This window comes from Pseudorca crassidens, chromosome 3 (genome assembly GCF_039906515.1).
Source record: "Pseudorca crassidens isolate mPseCra1 chromosome 3, mPseCra1.hap1, whole genome shotgun sequence".
NCBI classification, from domain to species: Eukaryota; Metazoa; Chordata; class Mammalia; order Artiodactyla; family Delphinidae; genus Pseudorca; species Pseudorca crassidens.
This window is the reverse complement of record NC_090298.1, coordinates 135376319-135397472: the sequence shown is the minus strand read 5'-3', so window position 1 is coordinate 135397472 and position 21154 is coordinate 135376319. Positions and strand designations below refer to the sequence as shown.

At 37.4% G+C, this 21154-nt stretch overlaps 1 pseudogene; it reads right to left on the bottom strand.

The window, feature by feature from the left end:
- Positions 1–15862: 15862 nt before the first annotated feature.
- Positions 15863–20249, bottom strand: LOC137220583 (TGF-beta-activated kinase 1 and MAP3K7-binding protein 2-like; annotated as a pseudogene).
- Positions 20250–21154: the final 905 nt, after the last annotated feature.

Below are 21154 nucleotides of genomic sequence, written 5' to 3'. Positions count from 1 at the left end.
ATAGTAATTCTATATCTTTATAGACTATACTCCATATTAAACTTATTATAAAATATTTGTTATATTCACGGTTCTCTACATTTTTGTATGTTATTTATTTTATACATAGTAGTTTGTGCCTCTTAAACACCTTCCCCTATCTACCACTTCCCACATCACTTTCCCCCACTGGTAACCACTAGTTTGTTCTCTGCATCCATAAGTCTATTTCTGGTTTCTGATATTCATGAATTTGTTTTATTTTTTGGATTCCACATACAAGTGATAACATACTGTGTTTGTCTTTCTCTGTCTGACTTACTTCACTGAGCATAATACACTCCATCCATGTTGTTACAAATGACAAAATTTCATTCTTTTTAATGTCTGAGTAACATTTGATTGTATATATGTATATATATATATATATATATATAAAATTTTCTTTTCCATTCATGTGTTGATGGACACTTAGGTTGCTTCCATATCTTGGGTACTGTAAAGAGTAGTAGCCAAGATATGGGTTGTTTATTTTGTTGATATTGAGTTGTATGGGCTCTTTATATATTTTGAATATTAACCCCTTATCAGTCATATGATTTACAAATATTTTGTCTCATTCAGTAGGCTGACTTTTCATTTTGTTGATGATTTCCTTTGCTGTGTGAAAGCTTTTAATTTTAATTAGATCCCATTTGTTTATTTTTTATTATTATTTTTTCAATTTGTATTTTGGTTTATTGATTTTTTTTAACATCTTTATTGGAGTATAATTGCTTTACAATGGTGTGTTAGTTTCTGCTTTATAACAAAGTGAATTACCATTTGTTTATTTTTGCTTGTCTGTCCCTTGCCTGAGGAGATAGATCCAAAAATATATTGCCAAGACTTATACCAAAGAGTGTACTGCTTACATTTTCTTCTAGGAGTTGTATGGTTTCTGGTCTTATATTTGGGTCTTTAATCCATTTTGAGTTCATTTTTGTATATGATGTGAGAAAATGTTCTAATTTCATTCACTTACATGTAGCTGTCCAGTTTTCCCAACACCACTTATTGAAGAGACTGTCTTTTTCTATAGTGTATTTTGGTCTCCTTTGTCATAGGTTAATTGACCATATGTGAATAGGTTTATATTCTGTTTCACTGATCTATGTGTCTGTTTTTGTGCCTACCATGCTGTTTTGATTATTGTAGCCTTATAGTTATAAAGTAATATAGTCTGAAGTCAGGGAGCATGATAGCTCCAGCTTTATTATTTTTCTCAAGATTACTTTGGCTCTTCAGGGTCTTTTGTGATTCAATATAAATTTAAGAATTATTTGTTCTACTTCTGTGAAAAATGTCATGGGTATTTTGATAGGGATTCCATTAAATCTGTAGATTGCTTTGGGTTGTATGGGCATTTTAACAATATTAATTATTCCAGTCTATGAACATGAAATATCTTTCCATTTCTTCGTATCGTCTTCAAATTCCTTCATTAATGTCTTATAGTTTTCATAGTGTAAGTCTTTCACTTCCTTGGTTAAGTTTATTCCTAGGTATTTCTTTTAGATGCAATTGTAAATGTGAATTTACAATTGCATCTAAAAGAAACACAAAATGTGAATTTACAATTGCATCTAAATGTGTTTTCTTGCTTTCTTTCTGGTAGTTCTTTATTAGTGTATAGAAAAACAACAAATTTCTTTATATTAATTTTGTATTCTACAACTTAACTGAATACATTTATTAGTTCTAATAGTTTTTGTGGTGGAGACTTTAGGGTTTTCTATATATAATATAAAGTTATCTGCAAATAGGGACAGTTTTACTTCTTCCTTTCCAATTTGGATGACTTTTCTTTCTTTTTTTTTTTTCTTTTTTGGTCTGATTGTTGGGGCTAAGACTTCTGATACTATGTTAAGTAGAAATGGCAAGAGTGAGCATCCTTGTCTTGTTCTTGATTTTAGAGGGAAAGCTTTTAATTTTTCACCATTGAGTATAATGTTAGCTGTGAGTTTGTCATTATGACCTTTATTAAGTTGAGATATGTTCCCTCTATACCAACTTTGTTGACATTTTTTTTAACCTTGAACTGGTATTGAATTTTATCAAGTACTTTTCCTGTGTCTATTGAAATGATCATGTGATTTTTATCTTTCATTTTGTTAATGTGATGTATCACATTGATTTGCAGATAATGAGCTATCCTTGCTTTCATGGAATAAATCCCACTTGATCATTATGTATGATCCCTTTTTATATATTGTTGACTCTGGTTTGTTAATATGTTGGTGTAGATTTTTAAATTTATATTCATCAGAGATATAGATCTGTAATTTTCTCTCTTTTTTTGTAGTGTCTTTGCCTTTGGTATCAGGATAATGGTGATCTTTTAAAATGCGTTTGGGAGTGTTCCCTCCTCTTCAATTTTTTGAAATAGTTTGAGAAGGACAGGTATTAAATCTTTATAAGCTTGATAGAATTCCCTTGTGAAGTTTCTCTATTCTTTACTTCTTTTAGTCTCTTCCCTTGTAGTTTGGTGAGTTTTTAAATGTTATGCTATGTTCCTTTCTATTTAATTTTTGAATGTCTATTACAGATTCTTTTTTTTTTTTTTTGCGGTACGTGGGCCTCTCACTGTTGTGGCCTCTCCCGTTGCAGAGCACAGGCTCCGGACGCGCAGGTTCAGCGGCCATGGCTCATGGGCCTAGCCGCTCGGCGGCATGTGGGATCCTCCCAGACCGGGGCACGAACCCGTGTCCTCTGTATCGGCAGGCGGACTCTCAACCAGTGCGCCACCAGGGAAGCCTTATTACAGATTTTTATTCTGTGGTACCATGGAGTTCATATATGTTGACCTGTAACTATATCTACTTGTTTTAAACTGATAGTCTTTTAAGTTCAAATGTATTCTAAAAGATTGAACATTTCCCCCACATTTTGGGTTGGTTTTTTTTTTTTGATGTCATATATTACATTTTTATGTTTATTCTTTAAAATTTATTGTATTTGTAGTTGATTTTACACTTTTAGTCTTTTAACTTTTGTACTAGGTTGTTTAAGTGGCTGATTCACAGCCTTTACTATTTATTTGCCTTTGCTAGTGGGATTTTTCTTTTCCTATAAATTCTTACTTCTTGTTATAACCTTTTCTTTTCCACTTAAAGAAGACCCTTTAACAGTTCTTGTAATGTCAGTTTAGTATTGATGAATTATTTTAGTTTCTGCTTGTCTGAGTAGCCCTTTATCTCTCCTTCAATTCTGAATGATAACCTTGCTGAGTGGAATATCTTAGATTGTAGGTTTTTCCCCTTCATCCCTTTAAATATATCATACCATTGCCTTCTGGTCTGCAAAGTTTCTACTGAAAAATCAGCTGTTAGCCTATGGGAGTTCCCTTGTATGTGACTCTTTGTTTTTCTCCTGCTGCCTTTAGAATTATTTCTTTATGTTTAACTTCTTCCATTTTAATTATGATATGTCTTGGTGTGGGTCTCTTTGGGTTCATCTTCTTTGGGGCTCTCTGTGACTCCTGTACCTGGACATTTGTTTTCTTCTTCAAGTTTGGGAAGTTTTCAGCCATAATTTCATCAAATTCTCTTTCCTTCTTCTTCTGCAACCCCTATAATTTGAATGTTAATATGCTTGATGTAGTCCCAGAGGTCTCTTAAGTTGTCCTCATTAAAAAATTGGGAGACTTTTGTTATTCTATCTTCCAGATCGCTTATGCATTCTTCTGTATCACCTAATCTGCTCTTAATTCCCTCTAGTGTATTTTTCTTTTCATTTATTGTATTCTTCAGCTCCTTTCTTCTTATTTTCCAGTTCTTTATTAAAATTCTCACTGTGTTCATCTATTCTTTTCCCAAGTTCAATTAGCATTCTTATTATTAACACTTTGAACTCTATCTGGTAAATTATTTATCTCTGTTTCATTAATTGTTTTCTTCAGGTTGTTTTTCTTGTTTTTTTTAAATTTCCATTTGAAACAGATTCCTCTGTCTTCTCATTTTGTTTAACTCCCTCTGTCTCTATGAAATTAGGTGAAACCTATCCTCTGATCAGAGCCATATCTTGGTGTCGAGAGTGCGTCCTTGTTTGGGATCATCCCTATGTAGTCTGCATGTGCCCAGTGGCTTTAGTGGGAGAACTGGATCCGAAATGAGCATGGGTTGGGTCTTTCCCCAGGATGTGCTGGCAACCACCACCTTTGTGGGAGGTAGGGCTGGAGTTGGGGATTCTAGAGCCAGAGCCATGTGAAAGCTGGGTCTTCTATGCTCAATTACTGTCATGACCCTATTGGGGAAAGGGTTTTGGCTTGAGGGACTGGAGCAGGAACCTGAAGTTTTTGGGTTTCTTCCAGGTGTGAAAACAGTCTCTGCCTCATTTTGGGGCACGGCCAGTGCCTGAGGGATTGGGTCTGCACTTCTGTGCTGTTTTCACATATTCCTTCGTGCAACTGCCCTGGTTAGAGGCTTCCCTGGTTGGAGGTGTTAGTGCCACCCTACTGAGCTGGTTTCACTTTCTCCCAAGAGTGCATGGGCACACAGCTTCGGAAATGGCAGTCTCTGCCCTGGAGCTAGTTTCACTCCCTGCCAAGTGTGTGCACTGCTGTGCACATTGGTAATGACTGTCTCTGCCTCAGTGAGAGGCAGGGCCAAAGTCCAAGCTGGCTCTGTTCCCTCCAAGTAGACACACTCTCATTGGCAATGGCAGCCTCTGCCTTAGTGGGAATCTGTGCCAGGGCAAGAGGGGCTAGGGAAGGAGCCCAGTTCAGGCTGAGGGACATGCTTGGGAGATCCTGGCAAGCTGGGTAGGGGCCCAGGCAGTTTTCAATCTGCTACCTCCACTCTGTGACTGGAAGTAAGCAAGTCTGTGTGTGCGCTCTTGAAGTGTGGAGCATGGTTTCTTATATCCCTCTGGTAAGCCCTACTGGTTTCAGAGCAGCTAAGGGAACTCATCCTTCCAGTGTCAGACCTCAGGGTTGGGGGCCTAATATGGGGCTTGAACCCTTTACTCTCCAGAGAGGATTCCCAAATCTGTGATATCCCCTCCACTTTTGTATTTCCATCTAGGGGTGCAGATCCTGACCGTATCACTTCTCCTCCCTTCCTACCAGACTCTGTGTGGACCTTTCTTTACAGCCTCCGTTTTAGAAGAGCCGTTCTGCTAGTCCCCAAGTCAATTTCAGTAAGAGTTGCTCTATAGGTAGTTGCAGTTCATGAGGGGAGGTGAGCCCAGTGTCCTTTTACTCTGCCCCCTTGATCTTCCTCTCCTTTACTTCCACCTGCCAAGCCCTTCAAGAGATCATCAACTGTGTGTACCAGCTGCCCATAACACTACATTGAAGTGTTAGCAGCCCTGGGGCTGACAGTTCATACTAGCATAGCACTGTCTTGTTACCTTTTCGACTTGGCAAAATCCTAGTATCCATTTTCTCACCTAGTTTCCTAAGCTTCCCCCTAGGTTTATAGAGATATAATTGACATATAACACTGTTAAAGTTTAAGGTGTAAACGTGATTTGATACATGTATATATTGTGCAATGATTATCATAATAAGGTTAGTGAACACATCCATCGCCTCATATAATTACTTTTCTTTTTGTGTAGTGAGAACATTAAAGCCTACTCTCCTATTGTATTTCAGGTATGCAGTAGAGTATTACTAACTATAGTCAGTATGCTGTATATAATTGCATACCCAGAACTTATCCTATAATTGAATTTTCTACCCTTTGAACAACATCTCCCCAATCCCCCCCATCCCTCAGCCACTGGTAATTACCATTCTACTTTCTATTGCTTTGAGTTCCACTTTTTTTAGATTCCACATATAAGTGAAATGGTACATATTTGCTTTTCTCTGTCTGACTTATTTCACTTAACATAATGCCCTCAAATTCCATTTATGCTGTCACTAGCAGCAGATTTCTTTCTTTCTCATGACTGAGTAATATTCCATTGTGTATATATATATCTCACATCTTCTTTATACATTCATCTGTTGATGGACACATAGGTTGCTTCCATATCTTGGCTATTGTGAATAATGCTGCAATGAACATGGGGGTGAAAATATCTCTTTGAGATAGTAATTTCATTTCCTTTGGATATACACCCAGAAGTGGGATGGCTGGATCAGATGGTAGTTCTATTTTTAATCATTTGAGGAAACTCCATAATGCAAATTTACTGAATTCATTTATTAGTTCTAAGGGCTTTTTTTTTTTTGAGTCTTTAGGGTTTTTTTATATATGAGATCATATCATCTGCAAAAAAAGACAATTTTAATTCTTCCTTTCTGATTTGGATACCTTTTATTTCTTTATATTGCCATTATTGGCTAAGATTTCCAGTACTATGTTGAATAGGAATGGAAATAATGGGCACACTAGTCTTATTCCTTGTCTTAGAGAAAAACGTGCAATTTCTCACTGTTGAATATGATATGTCATATACAATCTTTATTATGTTGAAGTACATTCCTTCTAAACTGAATTTGTTGAGTTGTTTTTAAAGGTTAAATTTTGTCAAATGTTTTTCTGTGTCTACTGAGATGATCATATGATGTTACATTATTGATTTGTGTATGCTGAACTATCCTTGCTTCTCAGGGATGAATCTCACTTGATCATGGTATGTGATCGTTTGATGTGCTGTTTGGGTTGTTAGTATTTGTTGAGAAGTTTTGCATCAATATTCATCAAGGATATTGGTTTGCAGTTTTCTTTCCTTGTAGTGTCCTTATCTAGATTTGGTATCTGATCCATAAAATGAGTTTGGAAATGTTCCTTTCTCTTCAGTTTTTTGGAAGAGTCTGAGAAAGATTGGTGTCAATTCTCCTTTAAATGTGTGGAAGAATTCACCAGTGAACCATGTGGTCCTGGATTTTTCTGTTTTGGGAGATTTTTGATTACTAGTTAAATCTCCTTACCTATTATTGGTCTGTTCATATATTCTTTCTCTTCATGATTAACTGTAGGTAAGTTGTATGTTTCTACGAATTTATCTGTTTCTTATAGATTATTCATTTTGTTGGCATATAATCTTTCATAGTAGTCTCTCATGATCTTTTGTATTTCTGTGGTTATCAGCTCTAATATTTCCTCTTCATTTTCTCATTTTATTTATTTGAGTCTTCTTTCTTCTTTTTCTCTTAGTCCAGCTAAAGTGTTTTCAATTTTGTTTGTCTTTTCAAAACCCAACTCATTTCCATTGATCTTTTGTATTGTTTCTATAGTCTCTAGTTCATTTATTTCTGCTCTGACCCTCGTTACTTCCTTTGATCTGTTAAGTTTGAGATTAGTTTGTCCTTCTTTTCCTAGGTCCTTGAGATGAAAAGTTAGGTGGTTGAGAAAAGTTAGGTGGTTCTCTTAAAAATGTAGGTGTTTATTGCTATAAACTTCACTCTTTTACTGCTTTGTTGCATACCATACATTTTGGCATGTTGTGTTTCCATTTTCATTGGTTTTGAGATATTTTTGAATTCCCCTTTTTATTTTTTTCACATCTTTATTGGAGTATAATTGCTGTACAATGTTGTGTTACTTTCTGCTGCACAACAAAGTGAAACAGATATATGTATACATATATCCCCATGTCCCCTCCCTCTTGAGCCTCCCTCCCACCCTCCTTATCCCATCCCTCTAAGTTGTCACAAAGCATCGAGTTGATCTCCCTGTGCTATGCAGTAGCTTCCCACTAGCCATCCATTTTACATTTGGTAAAGTATACATGTCAATGCTATTCTCTCACTTTGTCCCAGGTTACCCTTCCCTCCCTCAAGTCTGTTCTCTACGTCTGTGTCTTTATTCCTGTCCTGCCACTAGGTACATCAGTACCATTTTTCAGGATTCCATATGTACATGTTAGCATACAGTATTTGTTTTTCTCTTTCTGACTTACTTCACTCTGTATGACAGACTCTTGGTCCATCCACCTCACTACAAATAACTCAACTTCATTCTTTTTAATGGCTGAGTAATATTCCATTGTATATATGTACCACATCTTCTTTATCAATTCATCTGTTGATGGACACTTATGTTGCTTCCATGTCCTGGATAAATAGCGTTGCCATGAACCCTGTGGTATGTGTCTCTTTTTGAATTATGGTTTTCTCAGGGTATATGCCCAGTAGTGGGATTGCTGAGTGATATGGTAGTTCTATTTTCAGTTTTTTAAGGAACTTCCGTACTGTTCTCCATAGTGGCTATATCAACTTACATTCCCACCAACAGTGCAAGAGGGTTCCCTTTTCTCCACACCCTCTCCAGCACTTCTGTTTGTAGATTTTTTGATGATGGCCATTCTGACCGGTGTGAGGTGATATCTCATTGTGGTTTTGATTTACATTTCTCTAATGATTAATGATGCTGAGCATCTTTTCATGTGTTTGTTGGCAATCCGTATGTCTACTTTGAAGAAATGTCTATTTAGGTCTTCCACACATTTTTGGATTGGGTTATTTGATTTTTTCATATTGAGCTGCATGAGCTGCTTCTATATTATGGAGATTAAATTGTCAGTTACTTTGTTTGCAAATACTTTATCCCATTCTGAGGGATGTCTTTTTGTCTTATTTAGTTTCCTTTGCTGTGCAAAAGCTTTTAAGTTTCATTAGGTCCCATTTTTTTGTTTTTGATTTTATTTCCATTTCTATAGGAGGTAGGTTGAAAAAGATCTTGCCTTGATTTATGTCATAGATTATTCTGCCTATGTTTTCCTCTAGTGTTTTATAATGTCTGGCTTTAATCCATTTTGTCTTTAATCCGTTTTGAGGTTATTTTTGTGCATGGTGTTAGGAAGTTTTCTAATTTCATTCTTTTACATGTAGCTGTAAAATTTTCCCAGCACCACTTATTGAAGAGGCTGTCTTTTCTTGATTGTATATTCTTGCCTCTGTCAAAGATAACGTGACCATATGTGCGTGGGTTTATCTCTGGGCTTTCTATCCAGTTCCATTGATCTATATTTCTGTTTTTGTGCCAGTATCATACTGTCTTGATTACTGTTGCTTTGTAGTATAGTATGAAGTCAGGTAGCCCGATTCCTCTAGCTCTGTTTATCTTTCTCAAGATTGCTTTGGCTATTCAGGGTCTTTTGTGTTTCCACACAAATTGTAAAATTTCTTGTTCTAGTTCTGTGAAAAATGCCATTGGTAATTGGATAGGGATTGCATTGAATCTGTAGATTGTTTGGATAGTATAGTCATTTTCACAATGTTGTTTCTTCCAATCCAAAAACATGGTATATCTCTCCATCTGTTTGTATTTTCTTTGATTTCTTTCATCAGTGTCTTATAGTTTTCTGCATACAGGTCTTTTGCCTCCTTACGTAGGTTTATTCCTAAGTATTTTATTCTTTTTGTTGGAATGGTAGATGGGAGTGTTTCCTTTATTTCTCTTTCTGTTTTTTTGTTGTTACTGAACAGGAATTCACGAGATTTTTGTGCATTAATTTTGTATCCTGCTACTTTACCAGATTCATTGAATAGTTCTAATAGTTTTCTGGTGGCATCTTTAGGATTCTCTATGCATAGTATCATGTCATCTGCAAACAGTGACAGTTTTACTTCTTCTTTTCTGATTTGGATTCCTTTTATTTTTTTTCTTCTCTGATTGCTGTGGCTAAAACTTCCAAAACTGTGTTGAATAATAGTGGTGAGAGTGGGCAACCTTGTCTTGTTCCTGATCTTAGTGGAAATGGTTTCAGTTTTACACCATTGAGAATGATGTTGGCTGTGGGTTTGTCATATATGACCTTTATTATGTTGAGGTAAGTTCCCTCTATGCCTACTTTATGGAGGGTTTTTATCATAAATGGGTGTTGAATTTTGTTGAAAGCTTTTTCTGCATCTATTGAGATGATCATATTGTTTTCTCCTTCAATTTGCTAATATGCTGTATCACATTGATTGATTTGCATATATTGAAGAATCCTTGCATTCCTGGGATAAACCCCACTTGATCATGGTGTAGGATCCTTTTAATGTGCTGTTGGATTCTGTTTGCTAGTATTTTGTTGAGGATTTTTGCATCTATGTTCATCAGTGATATTGGCCTGTAGTTTTCTTTTTTGTGACTTCTTTTTTTGTGACATCTGGTTTTGGTATCAGGGTGATGGTGCCGTCGTAGAATGAGTTTGGGAGTGTTCCTCCCTCTGCTATATTTTGGAAGAGTTTGAGAAGGATAAGTGTTAGCTCTTCTCTAAATGTTTAATAGAATTTGCCTGTGAAGCCATCTGGTCCTGGGCTTTTGTTTGTTGCAAGATTTTTAATCACAGTTTCAATTTCAGTGCTTGTGATTGGTCTGTTTATATTTTCTATTTCTTCCTGGTTCAGTCTCGGAAGGTTGTGCTTTTCTAAAAATTTGTCTATTTTTTCCAGGTTTTTCATTTTATTGGCATATAATTGCTCATACTAATCTCTCATGAACCTTGTTATTTCTGTAGGGTCATTTGTTACTTCTCCTTTTTCATTTCTAATTCTGTTGACTTGAGTCTCCTTTTTTCTTGACGAGTCTGTCTAATGATTTATCAATTTTGTTTATCTTCCCAAAGAAACATCTTTTAGTTTTATTGAACTTTGCTATTGTTTCCTTCATATCTTTTTCATTTATTTCTGATCTCCTCCTTATGATTTCTGTCCTTCTGCTAACTTTGGGGTATTTTTGTTCTTCTTTCTCTAATTGCTTTAGGTGTAAAGTTGAGATTTTTCTTGTTTCTTGAGGTAGGATTGTATTGCTATTAACTTCCCTTTTAGAACTGCTTTTGCTGCATCCCATAGGTTTTGGTTCATCGTGTTTTCATTGTCATTTGTTTCTAGCTATTATTTTTTAACATCTTTTGTGGAGTATAATTTCTTTAAATGGTGTGTTAGTTTCTGCTTTAAACAAAGTGAATCAGCTATATATATACATATGTCCCCATATCTCCTCCCTTTTGCATCTCCCTCCCACCCTCCCTATCCCACCTCTCTAGGTGGTCACAAAGCAAGGAGCATAGGGAGGGGGAAGGGTAAGCTGGGACGAAGTGATAGAGTGGCATGTTTCTAGGTATTTGTTGATTTCTTCTTTGATTTCTTCAGTGATCTCTTGGTTATTTAGTAGTGTATTGTTAAGCCTCCATGTGTTTGTATTTTTTTTACTGTAATTGATATCGAGTCATAACATTGTTTTTGGGAAAGATACCTGATATGATTTCAATTTTCTTAAATTAACCAAAGCTTGATTTGTGACCCAAAATATGATCTACCCTGGCGAATGTTCCATGAGCACTTGAGAAGATAGTATATTCTGTTGTTTTTGGATGGAATGTCCTATAAATATCAATTAAATCTGTCTTGTTTAATGTGTCATTTACAGCCTGTGTTTCCTTATTTATTTTCATTTTAGTTGATCTGTCCATTGGTGAAAGCAGGGTGTTAAAATTTCCTACTGTTATTGTGTTACTGTCGACTTCCCCTTTTATGGCTGTTAGCATTTGCCTTATGTATTGAGGTGCTCCTATTTTGGGTGCATAAAGATTTACAATTGTTATATCTTTTTCTTGATTTGATCCCTTGATCATTATGTAGTGTCCTTATTTGTCTCTTGTAATAGTCTTTATTTTAAAGTCTATTTTGTCTGTTATGAGAATTGCTATTCCAGCTTTCTTTTAATTTCCATTTGTATGGAATATCTTTTTCCATCCCCTCACTTTCAGTCTGTATGTGTCCCTAGGTGTGATATGGGTCTCTTGTATGCAGCATATATACAGGTCTTGTTTTTGTATCCATTCAGCCAGTCTATGTCCTTTGGTTGGAGCATTTAATTCATTTACATTTAAGGTAATTATTGATATGTATATTCCTATTACCATTTTCTTAATTGTTTTGGATTTGTTATTATAGGTCTTTTCCTTCCCTTGTGTTTTCTGCCTAGAAAAGTTCCTTTTTATATTCTCTGTCCTTTCTAAATGAGATCCTTACTGGGTAGAGTAATCTTGGTTGTAGGTTTTTCCCTTTCATCACTGTAAATATGTCCTGCCACTCCCTTCTGGCTTGCAGAATTTCTGCTGAAAGATTAGCAGTTAACCTTATGGGGATTCCCTTGTATGTTATTTGTTGCTTTTCCCTTGCTGCTTTCAATATTTTTTCTTTGTATTTAATTTTTTTTTTTTTTTTTTTTCAGTACGCGGGCCTCTCACTGTTGTGGCCTTTCCCATTGCAGAGCACAGCCTCCGGACATGCAGGCTCAGCGGCCATGGCTCACAGGCCCAGCCACTCCGCGGCATGTGGGATCCTCCCAGACCGGGACACGAACCCGTGTCCCCTGCATCGGCAGTCAGACTCTCAACCACTGTGCCACCAGGGAAGCCCTGTATTTAATTTTTGATAGTGTGATTGATATGTGTCTTGGTGTGTTTCTCTTTGGATTTTTCCTGTCTGGGACTCTCTGTCCTTCCTGGACTTGACTGACTATTTCCTTTCGCATATTAGGGAAGTTTTCAACTATAATCTCTTCAAATATATTCTCAGTCCCTTTCTCTTTCTCTTCCTCTTCTGGGACCCCTATAATTCGAATGTTGGTGTGTTTAATATTGTCCTAGAGGTCTCTGAGACTGTTCTCAATTTTTTTCTTTCTTTTTTCTATGTTCTGCATTGTGGGAATTATTTCCAGTGTTTTATCTTCCAGGTCACTTATCCATTCTTCTGCCTCAGTTATTCTGCTATTGATTCCTTCTAGAGAATTTTTAATTTCATTTAGTTTGTTCTTCATCACTGTTTGTTTGCTCCTTAGTTCTTCTAGGTCCCTGTTAAACATTTCTTGTATTTTCTCCATTCTATTTCCAAGATTTTGGATCATCTCTACTATCATTACTCTGAATTCTTTTTCAGGTAGACTGCCTATTTCCTCTTCATTTTTTTGGTCTGCTGAGTTTTTACCTTGCTCCTTCATCTGCTGTGTATTTCTCTGTCTTCTCATTTTGCTTAACTCACTGTGTTTGGCATGTCCTTTTCACAGGCTGAAGTTTCATAATTCCTATTGTTTTTGTTGTCAACCCCTAGTGGGTAAGGTTGTTTCAGTGTGTTCTGTAGGCTTCCTGGTTGAGGTGACTGGTGCCTGTGTTCTGGTGGATGAGGCTGGATTTTGTCTTTCTAGTGGGCTGGACAGTGTCTGGTGTTGTGTTTTGCAGTGTCTGTGAACTTATTACGATTTTAGCCAGCCTCTCTGCTAATGGGTGGGGTTGTGTTCCCGTCTTGCTAGTTGTTTGGCATAGCGTGTCCAGCACTGGAACTTGATAGTCGTTGATTGGAGCTGGGTCTTAGTGTTGAGATGGAGATGTCTGGCAGAACTCTCACCGATTGATATTACATGGGGTCGGGAGATCTCTGGTGGTCCAATGTCCTGAACTCGGCTCTCCCACCTCAGAGGCTCAGGCCTGACACCAGGCTGGAGCACCTAGCCCCTGTCAGCCACACGGCTGGATTCAGTCGGTGGCGGCAGAAGTGGTTTCATGAGCATGGCGACGGCTCCTGTGCAGGGGTGGCAGCAGCAGCGGTGGCCCATTATATGACTTTTGATTGAATAATTTATTCCATATACATTTAAAGTAATTATTGATAGGCCAGGACCTACTAATTTCATATAATTTGTTTCCTGGCTATTTTGTAATTCCCTTCTTCCTTTGTTTCTCTCTTCTTTTGTAAATTAATGATTTTTAGAGTGGTGTGCTTTTCTTTTCTTTATCTTTTGTGTATCTAATGAAGGTTTTTGCTTTGTAGTTACCATGAGGCTTTCATAAAACATTTTATTGATATACAGTCTATTTTATTTATTTATTTTTATTTTATTTTATTTTATTTTATGCAGTATGCGGGCCTCTCACTGTTGTGGCCTTGACGCGCAGGCTCAGCGGCCATAGGCTTACGGGCCCAGCCGCTCCGCGGCACGTGGGATCCTCCCAGACTGGGGCACGAACCCGTGTACCCTGCATCGGCAGGCAAACTCCCAACCACTGTGCCACCAGGGAAGCCCTACAGTCTATTTTATGCTGGTAACAACTTAACTTCAATTACATACAAAACTCTATCCTTTTATTCCCCACCCCAACAATTATGTTTGATGTCACAATATATGCAATTTTACATTGTGTATCAACTAACAAATTACTATAGTTGTAATTAAAAAGTACTTTTTGCTTTAACCTTTATCCTATAGTTAAGTGGTTAACAAACCACCATATTACAGTATTAAAGTATTATGAATTTGACCACATACTTACTTTTACCAGTGTGTTTTATGTTTTCATCTTACTTATTAGGTTCCTTTTATTTCAACTTGAAGGACTTTCAGCATTTTTAAAAGTCTGGTCTAGTTGTTATGAACTCCCTCATATTTTGTTTCTGAAAGTATTTCATCTTCATTTCTGAAGGACAAATTTTCTGGGCCAAGTATTCTTGATTGGCAGTTTTTTCTTTTAGCACTTTAAATATATCATCTTATTCTCTCCTAATCTGCAAGTTTCTGGTGAGGAATCTGCTGGTAGCCTCATGGGGGTTTTCTTGTATGTGAGGAACTTTATTTTTCCTGCTGCTTTGAAAATGCACTTTTTGTCTTTGATTTTAGACAATTTTAAAATAATGTGTCTTGTAGGAGATTATTTTGGGTTGAAATTTAGTGGTGGGAGGTCTATGAGTTTCATGAACTTTGATGTCCAAATCTGTTCCCAGATTTGAGAAATTTTCAGCCAGTATTGTTTTCAATAAACGTTATGTCCCTTTCTCCCTATCTTCTCCTTCTGGCACTCCAGTATGCATAGGTTTCTTATTTTAGTGATATCTCATTTTTCACTAGACTTTCTTCACTCTTTTTCATTCTTTTTTTTTCTTTGGTCTTCTCTGAATGGATAATTTTAAATGACCTGTATTCTTCCTCTTAGATTCTTTTCTCTTCTTAGTCCAATCTTTTGCTGATGTTTTCTATTGCAGGTTTTATTTCATCTTTGTATTCTTCAGTTCCTGAATTACTATTTAGTTCTTTTTAATAATTCCTGTTTCTCTGTTAAAGTTCTTATTTTGTTTGTGCATAATTTTCTTGATTTCATTGACTTGTCTTTCTGTGTTTTCCTGTAGAACACTTAGCTTCCTTAAAACAACTATTTTGAGTCCTTTATTGGGAAAATCACAGACCAAATCATGGATCTCCATTTCTTTCTTTTTGAATTTTTCTTGCTCCAACTCTGTGCTAGAATTTCTTTGCTGGGCTCCCAGACTTCCACAAAGGCACCCTTCTCTGTAGGTATTTGTCAAAATTAGTGTTCTTTGAGAGAAGACAGTAGAACTCTTATTCTGCCATGGTAATGATGCTACTTCTCCTAAATTTGGGTTTGGCTTTAGAGAACATAGTGAGCCTTTTGGCTCAGAAATGCCTTAGCCGTTCTCACTGCTCACAATAGACTAAGGCTGGGTGACCAAATAAGTAGAGACAGCACAAATTCAATGATCTCCTTTGCCATATTTTGTGTCTTGAGTCTTAAACAATAGAAATTTATTTTTGCACAATTCTGGAGGCTGGAAGTGTGAGATCAAATTCTTGATTGCAGGGTTGGTTTCTCCTGAGGCCCCTCTCCTTGGCTTGTAGATGGCCATCTTCTCCCTGTGTCTTCATATGGTGGTCCCTCTATGTGTGTCTGTGTGCTCATCTCCTCTTCTTATAAGGACATCAGTCATGTTGGATTAGGGCCCACTCTAATGACCTCATTTTAACTTAATTATCTCTTTCAAGGCACTATCTCCAAATACAGTCACATTTTGAAGTAATGGGTATTAGGTCTTCAACATATGAATTTTTATGGGATACAACACAGTCTATAACAACTAATAACATTCAATTTCCATGCTTGTATTAGTCTAGCCTCGTGTGAAAATTTGGCCTATGAGCTGCTGAATACACTCTGTCTGTATACAACAGTCAGGAAGGTTTAGAAGACTTGAAAGTTCAGAAAGTTCAAAGATTGAGGACACCAGTTGGTAAAACTTCAGGTCAGAAACTGCAGTTTTTAAAGGATGCTTTATGTTGGGTTGGGAGACCACTGCTTGAGGAGAAGTTGTAGAGCGGTTGCCCATTATTTGATATTTGGAAGTATTGCAACAAATAAGTGTAGAGTCTGTGATCACTTGCTCAGACATATTTTTGGAGCCAGCAGATGGTCCACATTTTGTAGATATCAGAAGGGTGGGCTGATTCTGCATAACCTGTTCATCTTCTTCATGTCTTTAGCTGAAATATAGACTTTATGTTTAATATGGGACATTGCCTCATTCGTGTTTTGGGGACTGGCAGCTATGTAAATAGTTGGCTGATTTCTAGTAAAGTCTGGCTGTCAACAAAAGAGGAAGTGCTGCAGGTTCAAAGCCCAGAAAAATGCCATTTCAAAGAATTCTTTCTTTATTTTTCAATTTTCAATTTTTAATTTATTTTTTAATACAACAGGTCAAAGAATTATTTATTTTCAATTATTATTTTCAACTTGAAACTTCACAAAAGTTCAAGTTGAATTTCAATCTGTTTTTTGAAGGTTCTGTTGAAATATTCTGAATATTATATTGACTAATGCATAGATGATTGTGACCTACCAGATGAATGAACTCTTCATGGTTGTAGCCTAAATGGTGAGCTGATGGACACAGATGAGAATTCTGGTGGCCCTGCTGACCTGGCTGTTGGATTGTTGGGTTAAATGCAGGACAAAGGGTCTACACCTCAGGCTGGAAAGGTAGACAGACTTGTTGAGGGTGCAAGCAATTAAACTGAGACACCAACCAGAATGCAGCTGGTTCTATACAGTTGTGTTAATAAAATCAAATTTCCCTCCATACTCTTATCACAGATAGAAGGATACCATCTATGTGCAAATATGTTGGAGCACTATGGTCAGCTGGGATATTTGGGGCTGAAGTTACTATAATGGGATTGAATCTGGGAGTTTGTTGAGGAAGGCTAGATTCTTTAGCTGCCTGAGTAAAATCTAAGATATGGTACCAAATTTGAAACACCAGGTAGACTGGACATTCTAAAAACCTTAATGCCTTGGGGAACTTGAGCTGCTGCTGTCTGTGGTTCCTGCTAAAATCATTCACTATGGGACTGTCCACCTTGAAGTTGCCTATCAATGATGCTGCATATTCAAATCCTACTTCCTTTTTCCATTTCCTTCTTGTCCATGGTGGTCATCATTCTGAGACTACATGTCTAGGTTGAGAAAAGTCATGTGATTGTGTAGACCATACATTTCAAAGCCAACTGTGACATATGGGTCTCCTCTACAAACAGGCTAGTTACTTTCCCAAGGGGAAGCCTGGATATTGTTATCCATAACATGCTCTTGGCTACTATAGCCACAGATGCTTCAGAACATTTTGCTGTAGGACCTATAAGGACCCAAAGATCAACTTGGTGGCTTTCTGAACCATTTGGATATTGTCTGATTGGACCTACTTGCACAGTGGGTAATTCTAGGCCTCGATGGAAATAGTACTTATCTTTTCAGTCAGGCATTTTCCTCTTTACCAGTCACCTTGCTGGTACTGTGGTCAAGAATAATAGTTGGGCAAGGCTGGTCCTCCTGATGCCTCTTTCCCTCCCTCTGCTTCCACACCCCATCCCACCCTCTTTCATATATATATATATGTTAACATCTCATTTTACATCTCATTATTCCTATTGATTTTCTCTCATCTCATGAAGTTTTCCTGTTTCATAAGGTCTGTTTTCCCTGACTTCCTCAAGTCCTACCTTCCAATTCATCTTCTGACTGTGTATGAGTGTGTGAATGTGAGTGTGCATGAGTGCATGTGAGAGTGTGTATTGCCTCTGCTTTCTTATATCTCTATAGAGAGAAGTCTTTCCATGAAGTACCTGAGTTCCTTTGGGTTCTGTCTGGAATAAGATGGCACCTGCCCTTTTCGATTTTCTAGACTCTGATGAAAGGAGAGGGGAGATTTTAGATTTGTGTGTTTGCTTTGCCAGAAAAAAGGCCCATCTGTCACGGGTGTAGGAGTGTGTTTACTAAGAGAATTCAAGCTGGAGGTGGTCATTGGGTAGAGCTGAACAGCTGGAGCTGAACAGCTCTGTGTTTGTGACTCTCTCAGTGTAGAAGGAGACCTGGGCCACTTCTATAGTGGATGCAGCCTGGGTTCTACTTACAAAGTCAGGACCTTTAGGGAAAACCTTATTGTAAAAAGGTAATTGCAATCCCTTTCAGGAATTCAGGAAACTGATTTTATTTTGTATTTCTTTCAGAGAAATATCAATGTTTATTAAAGGAAGAAAAGGCTAAATTCAGGAAATGTGGCCCTATTTACATTTGAAAAGTTGAAATGTATCATCACATCATAGTACGTCTCCCACATGTTTCAAGAATTAAATAGGAAGCATCAAATAATAGAAAACTGGTGTTCTTAGATCAAGAATAACAGGAGCAGTCATTCACCAATATTACTGAGCACTAACCAGGCACTAGCATCAAAGATGCTGAGAATACAAAAGTGAACAAGGCAGATGGAAATCCCATCCCATGGAGCTTGCAGAAAGGAAGCTATGTGACTTGTCTATGTAACAATTGAAGGCATTGTATGCACAGTAAAGGAAACCATCAATAAAACAGAAAGAAAACCCACAGAATGGGAGAAAATATTTGCAGATGAAGTGGCTGACAAGGGATTAATCTCCAAAATATAAAAACAGCTCACGCAGCTCAATATTAGAAAAACAAACAACCCAATCAAAAAATGGGCGGAAGATCTAAATAGACATTTCTTCAAAGAAGACATACAGATGGCCAAGAGGCACATGAAAAGATGCTCAACATCACTAATTATTAGAGAAATGCAAATCAAAACTACGATGAGGTATCATCTCACACTGGTTAAAATGGCCATTATCAAAAAATCTACAAACAATAAATGCTGGAGAGGGTGTGGAGAAAAGGGGACCCTCCTACACTTTTGGTGGGACTGTAAATTGGTACAGCCACTATGGAGAACAGTATGGAGGTTCCTTAAAAAACTAAAAATAGAACTGCCATAAGATCCAGCAATCCCACTCCTGGGCATATATTCAGAGAAAACCATAATTTGAAAGGACACATGCACCCCAATATTCATTGCAGCACTATTTACAATAGCCAGGACATGGAAGCAACCTAAATGTCCATCGATGGAGGAATGGATAAGGAAGATGTGGTACATATATAACATGGAATATTACTCAGCCATAAAAAAGAATGAAATAATGCCATTTGCATCCAATGGTTGGACCTAGATATTGTCATACTGAGTGAAGTAAGTCAGACAGAGAAAGACAAATATCATAAGATACTGTTTATATGTAAAATCTAAAAAAATGGTACAAAGGAACCTATTTACACAACAGAAATTGAGTCACAGATGTAGAAAACAAACTTATGGTTACCAAGGGGGAAAGGGGGGGTTAAATTGGGAGATTGGGATTGACATATACACACTACTGAATACAAAAGATAACTAATTAGAACCTACTGTATAGCACAGAGAGCTCTATTTGGTGCTCTGTAATAACCTGTATGGGAATGGAGTCTAGAAGAGTGTGGATATATGTATATGTATGGCTGATTCACTTTGCTGTACAGCAGAAACTAACACAACATTGTAAATCAGTTTTATTCCAATAAAAAAATTAATTAAAAAAAGAAACTTCTTTTGGACTTCTAGCCTTCAGAACTATAAGATAATAAATGTGTATTGTTTTAAACAAAAAAACAAACCAAAAATGGTATCGTGATGGGAAAATATTCTCCTAAATGTATTGTTAAACAATAGACTTTGAACCACATAACGTAAACATAATATGATAAAGATCAATATCTTTATGAATTTTATACATATATATGTTTTATGTAGACTGTCATAAACTTTTAGCAAAAATGTCAAGGTGTTAATATATAAATGATCAAAGAGCTTGAAGAAATGTGAAACCTCACAGAACTTGCTCACTGCCTTGACCTGCATATGACTTGCTGATATCTGGCTTTTAGTTTCTGAAGAGAATAGGCCATTGTTCAGAACCTACAGGTGAAGCCTCATATGCCTGGGTCATAAAAGGAGAGAGGTGAGAACAGCAGACAGGGAGGATAGTGGAGACGGGGCCTTCTGCAGACCACTGTTTCCAGGATGTCTCAGCTGGGTTTGGCTTTGCTTTCTGTGCTCTCTCAGCTCCTGCATCTGGCTTTAAGGGACCTGCACTCATGAGTGTCCCCATCCCAACCACTTTTCCCAGATGAGGAAGCCACAGGTTTAAAACCTGGATAGTGAATATGCCACTATCCCCTCCTGGGTCAGCTCTGGTCTTCCCAAGAGGTGGCCTGAGCCCAGTGCTACCTGTGGCTCATCCTGGCCTCCAGACATCCTTGGGCTTGTGGGCAGTAGACAGCAGTTCTCTCTAGGTGCCCTCCTGCTTCCTTCTTGGGGAGGGCTTTGTCAGGCCTCATGGGCCCCATGAAAGACCCACTGCTCCTCCTACCATGCTACTGAGTCCAAACTCATTCTGCTCACCGCATGACAGGTCAATAAATCAGGAGATGAGCTGTGTTGGGGCAAGGAATAATGACTTTATTCAGAAAGCCAGCAGACTGAGAAGATGGCAGACCAATGTCCTAGAGAACCACCCCAGTTAGAATTCAGGCTTCTTTTATGCTAAAAAGGGGAAGGCAGAGGGTGGGGGAGTTGGCTGTTGCAAACTTCTTGGTGCAGGAATCCTTTGTTCTTGAAGCTGTCCATATAGGTTTTGTCACAATGTTCTTGTAAACCTTTAACAAGACAAATGTTATTCTCTGTTCTGCAACTTTTTATCTCTATATGAATGGAAAAATGTTATACTCTTAAAGGTCAAAGCCTTAAGACTAAGCTATCCTGTATATTTTAGGCTATAGGCAACATTCTTTTTTTTTTCTTTTAATTAACTAATTTATTTTTGGCTGTGTTGGGTCTTTGTTGTTACGGTGAGGGGGGGCTATTATGTATTGTAGTGTGAGGGCCTCTTATTGTGGTGGCTTCTCCGTTACAGAGCATAGGCTCTAGGTGTGCAAGCTTCAGTAGTTGTGGCATGTGGGCTCAGTAGTTGTGGCTCATGGGCTCTAGAGCGCAGGCTCAGTAGTTGTGGCACAC